This window comes from Pongo abelii, chromosome 16 (assembly GCF_028885655.2).
Source record: "Pongo abelii isolate AG06213 chromosome 16, NHGRI_mPonAbe1-v2.0_pri, whole genome shotgun sequence".
Taxonomy (NCBI): domain Eukaryota; kingdom Metazoa; phylum Chordata; class Mammalia; order Primates; family Hominidae; genus Pongo; species Pongo abelii.
Genome location: NC_072001.2, coordinates 10,380,872 through 10,394,481, shown reverse-complemented (window position 1 = coordinate 10,394,481; position 13,610 = coordinate 10,380,872).

Sequence of the window (13,610 nt, the reverse complement as noted above, 5' to 3'; positions counted from 1 at the left end):
TAGATTAGTGGTAACTCCACAAATTTAGAGGAACAAAATATGATTGCCCACACCTTAAAATCCCATTACCACCTCGCATTACCATCACTTTTCCCCCTCCTCACCACCCTCAACCTGTAGACTAGGTCTCGCCATGTTGCCCAGTCTGGCCTCAAACTCCTGGGCTTAAGTGATATGCCTGCCTTGGATTCTCAAAGTGCTGGGATCAGCTGTGTGTGTCCCCATGCCCAGACAACAACCACCAAGTTTTGATTCAGCAGCACTGGGTTCTGGAGCTAAGGACCCACAAATTTAGAAAAGTTTTTAAATATCATAACTTTTCTGTGAGGAAATAGTATTTGGTATTACATTTTTAGACTCTTTTATAATGTTCTGTTTTTTTCCACTGAGATAGTATTAAGTAGTAATTGGAAAACCACAGCATAAGTCATATTACTTTTTCTACAACAGAGTCCTTGGCTGTTCTCTATGCTAAACCTGATCACCTACATTGAGAAAAAGAAAAAGCCCCAGAGTGTGAGGAGACAGGAGATAGCAGCCAAACATCCAAAGAGGTGGGAGTGAATGAGGCAGATGACACAGATGAGATGTCCAAAGGTCAAGGAGAAAGCAAGATCTTAAAGTGTGGTTTGCGAAGTTATGCTCCAATGGAAATCTTTTCTGAGAAGCCCTGATTTCTTTCTCTTGCTTTCATTAGAGACAGACATATTCTGCCCCATGCTCTTCAATTTTCTAGGACTGGACTTCCCCTTCAACGATCATTCATCTAAGTTACAAAGAAAAACAAACACTTTGCATGGCTTGCAAGGGACCGGAGGACTTGGCTGCTTGCTCTTTTTGAGGACGTGGGAAGGTCTGTGATTTTTAAGGAACTCTATGTTAAACATTTTCTAATTTCCGTTTTGAATCTTGTCTAAAATGTGTGAGAGTAGTGGAGATATTGTGATTTGGTTTAGAAATTGCAGAGGCACCACATCCAGGTGTCGTATGTTTTCTGCTTTTTAATTTCATATCCTGTGAAAGTTTCAAATGTGATTCTACAGAAATTCATACTCAATAATTTTATCAGAACACTAAGCATCTGCCCCATATAATAAAACCTAATTTTATTTTACTTCAAAATTTTAAGTTTTTGGTATGTATTGAGGCTAAAACTGGAAACACTCTGTGCCATAATTCCTAAACTGTAATATGGTTTAATGTATCTACTTTCTACATTTAAAACGTGTACTTTGCCATTGAGTAACTTAGAATATTGCTGAGCATGTATTAAATACCCAATTGTTTCCTGATTTTTTAATAGTTATCATTTTATAATTTTCTCTTGTTTAGTTTGACGCTTACTAGGATTTTGTCATTGATATGTATGTGTGTGTATATATGTATAAACACACACAAGTATATACATAACAACTTATGTAATTGATATATATGTATATGTTTTATATATGAGTATATACACACATGTGAATATATGCATGTGTACATAACATTAATTTTTTGACCAATAAAAATTGCATAATTATGTATTTGCTACATTATAATAATTTGATAGGTATATATTGTAAAATGTTTAATACAATTAAGTTGAACACTTATGTCACCTCACGTGGTTATGATTTTGTAGTGAGGGCATTTTAGGTCTCCTATTGCTGTAGCAAGTTCTAAGCATAAAAAACACTGTTATTAACTACATTTTAAAGCTGTACATTAGACCCCCAAAACTTATTTATCTTATAACTGAAAGTTTGTACTCTTTGAACACCTTATCATTTTTTTCTACCTCCAGGCCTGGTCTTTACCATAGTACTCTCTGCTTCTGTGAGTTCAGGCTTTTTAAATTCTCAATTTAAGTGAGAACATACAGTGTTTGTTTTTCTGTGCCTGGCTTATTTTGCGTAGCATAATGTACCCAGGTCCATTCATGTTGTTGAAAGAGCAGAATTTCATTCTTTTTTATGGGTGAATAATATGCGGTTGTCTACTTATTCCACATTTTCCTTATCCATTCAGCATCTACAGATAAGTCATTTTTTTTTTAAAAAAAATGTACCCTTGACAGTTGTGAATAACGCTGCATTTAATACAGGGGTGCAGATTATTTTTGAGATGCTGATTTTATTTTGTTTATACACAGAAGTGGAATTTCGGGATTGTATGATAGTTCAATTTTTTAAAATAACCAGCATACTAATTTTCATAATGATTCTTCCAGTTTACAACTCATTAAGACTGTACAGAAATATTTTGTCACATCTTTATTAACACTTGTCATATTTCTTTTTTTTGATAGTAGCCATTACAACGGCTGTAAAGTGGTATCTTTTGATTTGCAATTTTCTCATGAATGGTAATGTTTATCATCTTTCTATACACCTGTTGGACATTCGAATATGTTTGTAAAAAATATTTATTCTTGGTCGGTGGAGCCAAGATGGCCGAATAGGAACAGCTTCAGTCTACAGATCCCAGATTGAGTGATGCAGAAGATGGGTAATTTCTGCATTTCCATCTAAGGTACCAGGCTCATCTCACTTTGGAGTGCTAGTCAGTGGGTACTGGAGAGTGGGTACAGTGCACCACACATAAGCCGAAGCCGGGCAAGGCATCGCCTCTCCTGGGAACTGCAAGGGGTCAGGGAATTCCCTTTCCTAGTCAAAGAAAGGGGAGACAGATGGCGCCTGGAAAATTGGGTCACTCCCACCCTAATACTGCGCTTTTCCAACGGGCTTCTCAAACATAATACCAGGAGATTATATCCTGCACCTGGCTCAGTGGTTCCTATGCTCACGGAACCTCACTCATTGCTGGCACAGCAGTCTGAGATCAAACTGCAAGGAGGCAGTGAGGCTGGGGGAGGTGTGTCCACCATTGCTCAGGATTGAGTAGGTAAACAAAGTGGCTGGGAAGCTCGAACAGGGTGGAGACCACCACAGCTCAAGGAGGTCTGCCTGCCTCTGTAGGCTCCCCCTCTGGAGGAAGGGCACAGACAAACAAAAGACAGCAATAACCTCTACAGATGTAAATGTCCCTGTCCCACAGCATTGAAGAAAGTAGTGGTTCTCCTGGCACGCAGCTTCAGATCTGAGAATGGGAAGACTGCCTCCTCAAGTGGGTCCCTGATCCCTGAGTAGCCTAATTGGGAGGCTCCCCCCAGTAGGGTTGGACTGACACCTCACACGGCCAGGTACTACTCTGAAACAAAACTTCCAGGGAAATGATCAGGCAGCAGCATTTTTGTTTCAACAATATCCACTGTTCTGACACTACCTCTGCTGATACCTAGGCAAACAGGGTCTGGAGTGGACCTCCAGTAAACTCCAACAGACCTGCAGCTGAGGGTCCTGACTGTTAGAAGGAAAACTAACAAACAGAAAGGACATCCACACCAAAAGCCCATCTGTACATCACCATTATCAAAGACCAAAGGTAGATAAAACCACAAAGATGGGGAAAAACAGAGCAGAAAAACTGGAAACTCTAAAAATCATAGCACCTCTCCTCCTTCAAAGGAACGCAGCTCTTCACCAGCAATGGAACAAAGCTGGATAAAGAATGACTTTGACGAGTTGAGAGAGGAAGACTTCAGAAGATTAAACTACTCCAAGCTAAAGGAAGAAGTTAAAACCAATGGCAAAGAAGTTAAAAACTTTCAAAAAGAATTAGACAAATGGATAACTAGAATAACCAACGCAGAGAAGTCCTTAAAGGACCTGATGGAGCTGAAAACCATGACACCAGAACTACGTGAAGAATAAAAAAGCCTCCATAACCATCGCGATCAACTGGTAGAAAGGGTATCAGCGATGGAAGACGAAATGAATGGAATGAAGCGTGAAGAGAAGTTTAGAGAAAAAAGAATAAAAAGAAAGGAACAAAGACTCCAAGAAATATGGGACTATGTGTAAAGACCAAATCTACGTCTAATTGGTGGACCTGAAAGTGACGGGGAGAATTGAAACAAGTTGCAAAACAATCAGCAGGATATTATACAGGAGAACTTCCCAAATCAAGCAAGGCAGGCCAACATTCAAATTCAGGAAATGCAGAGAACACCACAAAGATACTCCTCCAGAAGAGCAACTCTAAGACACAACATAGTCAGATTCACCAAAGTTGAAATGAAGGAAAAAATGTTGAGGGCAACCAGAAAGGTCAGATTACCCACAAATGGAAGCACATCAGACTAACAGCAGATCTCTTAGCAGAAACGCTACGAGGAAGAAGAGAGTGGAGGCCAATAGTCAACATTCTTAAAGAAAAGAATTTGGCCCAAGAATGTCATATCCAGCGAAACTAAGCTTCATAAGTGAAGAAGAAATAAAATCCTTTACAGACAAGCAAATGCTGAGAGATTTTGTCACCACCAGACCTACCCTAAAAGAGCTCCTGAAGGAAGTGTTAAACATGGAAAGGAACAACCGGTAACAGTCACTGCAAAAACACTCCATATTGTAAAGACCATCCAGGCAAGGAAGAAACTGCATCAACTAACGAGAAAAATAACCAGCTAACATCATAATGATAGGATCAAATTCACACATAAGAATACTAACCTTAAATGTAAATGGGCTAAATGCTCCAATTAAAAGACACAGACTGGCAAATTGGAAAAGAGTGAAGACCCATCAGTGTGCTGTATTCAGGAAACCCATCTCATGTGCAGAGACACACATAGGCTCAAAATAAAGGGATGGAGGAAGATCTACAAAACAAATGGAAAACAAAAAGGGCAGGGGTCGCAATCCTAGTCTCTGATAAAACAGACTTTAAAACAACAAAGATAAAAAGAGACAAAGAAGGCCATTGCATAATGGTAAAGGGATCAATTCAACAAGAAGAGCTAACTATCCTAAATATATATGCACCCAATACAGGAGCATCCAGATTCATAAAGCAAGTCCTTAGTGACTTACAAAGAGACTTACACTCCCACACAATAATAATGGGAGACTTTAACACCCCATTGTCAACATTAGACAGATCAACGAGACAGAAAGTGAACAAGGATATCCAGGAATTGAACTCAGCTCTGCACCAAGTGGACATAATAGGCAACTACAGAACTCTCCACCCCAAACCAATAGAATATACATTATTTTCAGCACCACACCACACATATTCCAAAATGGACCACATAGTTGGAAGTAAAGCACTCCTCAGCAAATGTAAAAGAACAGAAATCATAACGAACTGTCTCTCAGAACACAGCGCAATCAAACTAGAACTCAGGATTAAGAAACTCACTCAAAACCGCTCAACTACATGGAAACTGAACAACCTGCTCCTGAATGACTACTGGGTACATAATGAAATGAAGGCAGAAATAAAGATGTTCTTTGAAACAAATGAGAACCGAGACACAACATACCAGAATCTCTGGGATGCATTCAAAGCAGTGTGTAGAGGGAAATTTATACCACTAAATGCCCACAAGAGAAAGCAGGAAAGATCCAAAATGGACACCCTAGCATCACAACTAAAAGAACTAGAAAAGCAAGAGCAAACACATTCAAAAGCTAGCAGAAGTCAAGAAATAACTAAAATCATAGCAGAACTGAAGGAAATAGAGACATAGAAAAACCCTTCAAAAAATCAATGAATCCAGGAGCTGGTTTTTCGAAAAGATCAACAAAATTGACAGACTGCTAGCAAGACTAATAAAGAAGAAAAGAGAGAAGAAACAAATAGACGCAAAAAAAATGACAAAGGGGATATCACCACGGATCCCAAAGAAATACAAACTACCATCAGAAAATACTATAAACACCTCTACATAAATAAACTAGAAAATCTAGAAGAAATGGGTAAATTCCTCGACACATACACCCTTCCAAGACGAAACCAGGAAGAAGTTGAATCTCTGAATAGACCAGTAACAGGCTCTGAAATTGAGGCAATAATTAATAGCTTACCAATAAAAAAAATTCCAGGACCAGATGGATTCAGAGCTGAATTCTACCAGAGGTATAAGGAGGAGCTGGTACAATTCCTTTGGAAATTATTCCAGTCAAAATAAAAAGAGGGAATACTCCCTAACTCATTTTATGAGGCCAGCATCATCCTGATACCAAAGCCGGGCAGAGACACAACCAAAAAAGATAATTTTAGACCAATATCCTTGATGAACACTGATGCAAAAATCTTCAATAAAATACTGGCAAACCGAATCCAGCAACACGTCAAAAACCTTATCTACCATGATCAAGTTGGCTTCATGCTTGTGGATACAAGGCTGTTTCAATATACGAAAATCAATAAAGGTAATCTAGCATATAAACAGAACGAAAGACAAAAACCAATTGATTATATCAATAGATGCAGAAAAGACCTTTGAAAAAATTCAACATTCCGTGCTAAAAACGCTCAATAAATTAGGTATTGATGGGACGTATCTCAAAATAATAAGAGCTATCTATGACAAACCCACAGCCAATAACATACTGAATGGACAAAAACTGGAGGCATTCCCTTTGAAAACTGACACAAGACACGGATGCCCTCTCTCACCACTTCTATTCAACATAGTGTTGCAAGTTCTGTCCAGGGCAATTAGGCAGAAGAAGGGAATAAAAGGCATTCAATTAGGAAAAGAGGAAGTCACAGTGTCCCTGTTTTCAGATGACATGATTGTATATCCAGAAAACCCTACCATCTCAGCCCAAAACTTCCTTAAGCTGATAAGCAATTTCAGCAAAGCCTCAGGATACAAAATTGATGTGCAAAAATCACAAGCATTCTTATACACCAATAACAGACAAACAGAGAGCCAAATCATGAGTGAACTCCCATTCACAATTCCTTCAAAGAGAATAAAATACCTAGGAATCCAACTTACAAGGGATGGGAAGGACCTCTTCAAGGAGAACTACAAACCACTGCTCAAGGAAATAAAAGAGGATACAAACAAATGGAAGAACATTCCATGCTCATGGGTAGGAAGAATAAATATTGTGAAAATTGCCATACTGCCCAAGGTAATTTATAGATTCAATGCTATCCCCATCAAGCTAACAGTGACTTTCTTCACAGAATTGGAAAAAACTACTTTAAGGTCCATATGGCACCAAAAAAGAGCCCGCATCACCAAGTCAATCCTAAGCCAAAAGAACAAAGCTGGAGGCATCACACTATCTGACTTCAAACTATACTACAAGGCTACAGTCACCAAAACAGCATGGTACTGGTACCAAAACAGAGATATAGACCAATGGAACAAAATAGAGCCCTCATAATGCCACATATCTACAACTATCTGATCTTTGACAAACCTGAGAAAAACAAGCAATGGGGAAAGGATTCCCTATTTAATAAATGGTGCTGGGAAAACTAGCTAGACATATGTAGAAAGCTGAAACTGGATCCCATCCTTACACCTTATACAAAAATTAATTCAAGATGGATTAAAGACTTACATGTTAGACCTAAAACCATAATAACACTAGAGGAAAACCTAGACAATACCATTCAGGACATAGGCATGGTCAAGGACCTCATGTCTAAAACATCAAAAGCAATGGCAACTGAGGCCAAAATTGGCAAATATTATCTAATTAAACCAAACAGCTTCTGCACAGCAAAAGAAACCACCATCAGAGTGAACAGGCAGCCTACAGAATCGGAGAAAATTTTTGCAATCTACTCATCTGACAAAGGGCTAATATCCAGAATCTACAATGAACTCAAACAAATTTACAAGAAAAAAACAAACAACCCCATCAACAAATGGGCAAAGGATATGAACAGACACTTCTCAAAAGAAGACGTGTATGCATCCAAAAAACAGATGAAAAAATGGTCATCATCACTGGCCATCAGAGAAATGCAAATCAAATCCACAATGAGATACAATCTCACACCAGTTAGAATGGCGATCATTAAAAAGTTAGGAAACAACAGGTGCTGGAGAGGATGTGGAGAAATAGGAACACTTTTACACTGTTGGTGGGACTGTAAAATAGTTCAACCATTGTGGAAGTCGGTGTGGCCTTTCCTCAGGGATCTAGAACTAGAAATACCTTTTGACCCAGCCATCCCATTACTGGGTATATACCCAAAGGATTATAAATCATGCTGCTATAAAGGCACATGCACACCTATGTTTATTGCGGCACTATTCACAGTAGCAAAGACTTGGAACCAACACAAATGTCCAACAATGATAGACTGGATTAAGAGAATGTGGCAGATATACACCATGGAGTACTATGCAGCCATGAAAAATGATGAGTTCATGTCCTTTGTAGGGACATGGATGAATCTGGAAACCATCATTCTCAGCAAACTATCTCAAGGACAAAAATCCAAACACCGCATATTCTCACTCATAGTTGGGAATTGAACAATAAGAACACATGGACACAGGAAGGGGAACATCACACACCGGGGACTGTTGTGGGGTGGTTGGAGGGGGGAAGGATGGCATTAGGAGATATACCTGATGCTAAATGACGAGTTAATGGGTGCAGCACAAGAACATGGTACGTGTATAAATATGTGACTAACTTGCACGTTGTGCACATGTACCCTAAAGGTTAAAGTATAATAATATTAAAAAATAATGTTTAGTCTTTTGCCTATTTTTTAGTTGGGTATTATAATCATTACTGTTTAGCTTCTGATTTGTAGGAGTTTCTGCTGTATTTTGAATACTATCCTCTTATCATATATGGTTTGCAAATATTTTATCCCATCTTAAATGTTTTCTGATTTTTTGCTGTGCACAATAGTTTAATACACTACAACTTTAGGTCTGGTTTTATTGCTATACATTTGATATCATATTTAAAAAAAATTGCCAAGGCCAGTATCATGGAGGCTTTTCATATGCTTTCTTACAGATTTTCTTTTAAGGATTTATGTATTAAATTTAAGTCAATTTTTGTGTCTGTCGTAAGAAATATGATCAAGTTTTATCATTGTACTTTTGAGTATCCAGTTTTCCCAGCACTAAGTATTGAAAAGGCTACACTTTTTGTATTGCATATTCATAGTGCCCTTGTCAAAGATTAACTTTAGATGCATAGTTTTACTTCTGGGCTCTGTATTCTGTTCCATTGGTTTTTGTGTGGGTTTCTATAAACGTACCATTCTATTATGTTTACTGTAGTCTTGAAATGTAGTTTTAGATGAGTAGGTTGCGAAAATTTTCTCCCAATTTGTAGGTTGCCTGTTTACTCTGATGGTAGTTTCCTTTGCTGTGCAGAAGCTCTTTAATTAGATCCCATTTGTCAATTTTGGCTTTTGTTGCCATTGCTTTTGGTGTTTTAGACATGAAGTCCTTGCCCATGCCTATGTCCTGAATGGTAATGCCTAGGTTTTCTTCTAGGGTTTTTATGGCTTTAGGTCTAACATTTAAGTCTTTAATCCATCTTGAATTGATTTTTGTATAAGGTGTAAGGAAGGGACCCAGTTTCAGCTTTCTCCATATGGCTAGCCAGTTTCCCCAGCACCATTTATTAAATAGGGAATCCTTTCCCCATTTCTTGTTTTTGTCAGGTTTGTCAAAGATCAGATAGTTGTAGATATGTGGCATTATTTCTGACGGCTCTGTTCTGTTCCATTGATCTATATCTCTGTTTTGGTACCAGTACCATGCTGTTTTGGTTACTGTAGCCTTGTAGTATAGTTTGAAGTCAGGTAGCGTGATGCCTCCAGCTTTATTATTTTGGCTTAGGATTGACTTGGCGATGCGGGCTCTTTTTTGGTTCCATATGAACTTTAAAGTAGTTTTTTTCCAATTCTGTGAAGAAAGTCATTGGTAGCTTGATGGGGATGGCATTGAATCTGTAAATTACCTTGGGAAGGATGGCCAAACCTACTCATCTGACAAAGGGCTAATATCCAGAATCTACAATGAACTCCAACAAATTTACAAGAAAAAAACAAACAACCCCATCAAAAAGTGGGTGAAGGACATGAACAGACACTTCTCAAAAGAAGACATTTATGCAGCCAAAAAACACATGAAAAAATTCTCACCATCTCTGGCCATCAGAGAAATGCAAATCAAAACAACAATGAGATACCATCTCACACCAGTTAGAATGGCAATCATTAAAAAGTCAGGAAACAACAGGTGCTGGAGAGGATGTGGAGAAATAGGAACACTTTTACACTGTTGGTGGGATGCAAAACTAGTTCCACCCTTGTGGAAGTCAGTGTGGCTATTCCTCAGGGATCTAGAACTAGAAATTCCATTCGACCCAACCATCCCATTACTGGGTATATACCCAAAGGACTATAAATCATGCTGCTATAAAGACACATGCACACGTATGTTTATTGCTGCATTATTCACAATAGCAAAGACTTGGAACCAACCCAAATGTCCAACAATGATAGACTGGATTAAGAAAATTTGGCACATATACACCATGGAATACTACACAGTCATAAAAAATGATGAGTTCATGTCCTTTGTAGGGACATGGATGAAACTGGAAATCATCATTCTCAGTAAACTATCGCAAGAACAAAAAACCAAACACCACATATTCTCACCCATAGGTGGGAATTGAACAATGAGAACACATGGACACAGGAAGGGGAACATCACACTTCGGGGACTGTTGTGGGGTGGGGGGGGGAGGGATAGCATTGGGAGATATACCTAATGCTAGATGACGAGTTAATGGGTGCAGTGCACCAGCATGGCACATGTATACATATGTAACTTACCTGCACATTGCTCACATGTAACGTAAAACCTAAAGTATAATGATAATAATAATAATAATAAAATTAAAAATATAATAATAATAAAGTATGTCAATAATAAATAAAAAAAAGAAAAAAAAAGAAATGTAGTTTTAAATAATAAAGTATAATGTCCCCAGTTTTCGTTTTATTCCTCATGATTGCTTTGGCCTTTTGATATTTCTTATAGTTTTATATACATTGCAGAATTTATTTTCTAGTACTATAAAAAGTGGCACAGGAATTTTGATAGGAAGTTGAATTAATCTACAGATTGCTTTGGATAATATGGCTCTTAGACAATATTCTTCTAATCCATATACATGCAATATATTTACATTTATTTGTATTTTTTTAATTTTTTTCATCAATATATTTTATTTTTTATTGTAAAGATCTTTCACCACATTGGTTAAATTTATTGCTGAGAAATCTTTTATTTTGTTGCTATTGTAAATGAGATTTTTTTTCTTTTATATTGGTTTGTTGCTAGCATATAGAAACAAAACGGATATTTGTATATTAATTGTATATTCTGCTTCTTTACTCAGTGCATTTATTAGATGCACTATTTATATATAGATGCATTAAATGCACTATTTAAATGTATTATTTATGTTTTTTATATATAATATTATGTCATCTACAAACTGTGATGTTATTTTTTCTTTTCAATTTGGATGTTTTAGCTTTTCTTGCTTAATTCTTTGACATAGGACTTAATTATTCTATGTAGGATTTCCAGTTCTATGTTAAAATAGAATCGTTAGAATGGGCATAATATCGACTTGCATTGGTGTTTGTGCATTTGAAGGAGCAGACACCTCTTTTAATTTTTTTTTGCTGCTATTTTGTTTTTGAGATGGAGTCTTGCTTTGTCACCCAGGCTGGAGTGCTGTGCCACGATCTTCACCTCCTGGGTTCAAGCAATTCTCTGCCTCAGCATCCCGAGTAGCTGGGATTACAGGTGCCAACCGCCATGCCTGGCTAATTTTTGTATTTTTAGTAGGGACAGTGTTTCACTATCTTGTCCAGGCCGGTCTTGAACGCCTGACCTCAGCCTCCCAAAATGCTGGGATTACAGGTTTAGGCCACCGTGTCCAGCCACCTCTTTTCATTTTTATAAACTGGTTTTAGTAGGTAAAGATCTTCATCTGTTGGGTCTCTTTACTGGGTTTGCAGTAAAGATGAGATCTTTACTGGGTTTGCAGTAAAAAGGCCTGTAGCTGCGTCACAAGATGGCTGCCGAATCTGAAGTGAGTTTTACCTTTAGTAGGCTTGTTGCCAGGAGCACGTGTGGTTGTGAGTTCTGTCATGTTTTTGGGCAGGCTGGATTGTCTTCAGGGCTTTGTTCTGTGGAGCAGGCACTAGAGCAGATTCTGCTATATGCTGGGCCTAATAGCAGATGTATGGGTGAGTGTGGCTCCCACTGAGTACCTAGCAGGGTTTCCCCTGTTTATCTACAAAAAGTGACTTTTGAACTGTTTTGTGTGAGTCACGAGTATGATGTCCCCAGCTTTTTTCTTATTCCTCATGATTGGCTTGGCCATTCAGCCTACGTTGTAGGCTTACATTTTCTATTACTATAAAAAGTGGGACAGGGATTTTGATAGGGATTTGAGTTAACTTACAGATTGCTTTGGATAACATGACCCCTTATTAACCAAAGGGCCTGACTTCTCAAAATGACCCTTTTCGATCTTCGGTTTTAGCAAGGTTTCATAATGCCCTGTATCACAAAGGTCACTATATTGCCCAGGCTGTTCTTGAACTCCTGGCCTGGCACCACTCCCACCTCAGGCTCCTGAGTGGAGGAGATTACTGTCATGAACCACTGTGCCTGGATCTCTCATAGAGTTACTTCAGTTGATGGATGGCTGACTAGTTTTTATTGCTGCAGGAGAATACAAAAGTAGGGACCCCCTATTCCACCACCTTGATAATGTCACTGTCTCCATACATTTCTTCCTTATTTTGTTCTCTTGTATGTTTGTGTGTTATTTTAGGTTCAAATATTAAGACCAATAGGCCAGGACTTATACATTGTGTGAAAAGTAAATTAGATAGCCAGTAGGAACCCTATATATATTATAATGTTCTCCTATAAGATTAAGTTTAGTGCAGGCAAAAAGGGCTCGTTAAAATTTTCATCCACTTTTTTCAACCTCTATCCAAACTATAATATAATTTGTGCTCCAATTTTCATTTTATCAATTACTTTTAACCATATTTCATAAAATTTATATTTTTTCTTTATTTAGAAATGTAAGGCTATTATTTGCTTTTAAAGGCTGTAATACAGCTTTTTTATTTTGTGAAATACTAGCACCAATATTATAAATATTTATAGTGTAAATACTTATGCATTAAAATCTTCCCATTAGAGAATTTCATTAATTATTGTAGTGTATTTCTGTAAAATTTTACTGCCACACACTATAGGGCAATGATTCAAAATGCCTGGTCTTCATAGATGCACAGTCACAATTGAACATTGTAGTTATTTAGAAAAATTCTTTTCTAGTGTTACCTCAATGTTCCAAACAAGATTTTATGGATAAATGTTTCTCCCATTCTAGTTTTGCAATTCCATGTTAATTGTATTTTTATTTTAGGGTAGGTTCATTGACACTGGTTTATAGTATTTTTGGTTGTATCTCAGTATTATTTTGGATGACAATGTGCAGCAACTTTTAATGTATAGTTTATGTCAATGTAAAGTTTAATTACAATATGAATCAGCCATATATTTATTCACAATTCAAGTTTAAGAAACTTAATGAAAACTAAGCAAACTAACATTACATGATAAAGCCCCAATCAGCTATCTTATACTTAAGCAAATACACCAAACAATAGTTTGTAGCTTTATTGCTGCTTTTGTTCAAACTATGGTTTGTATTCCCTATGAC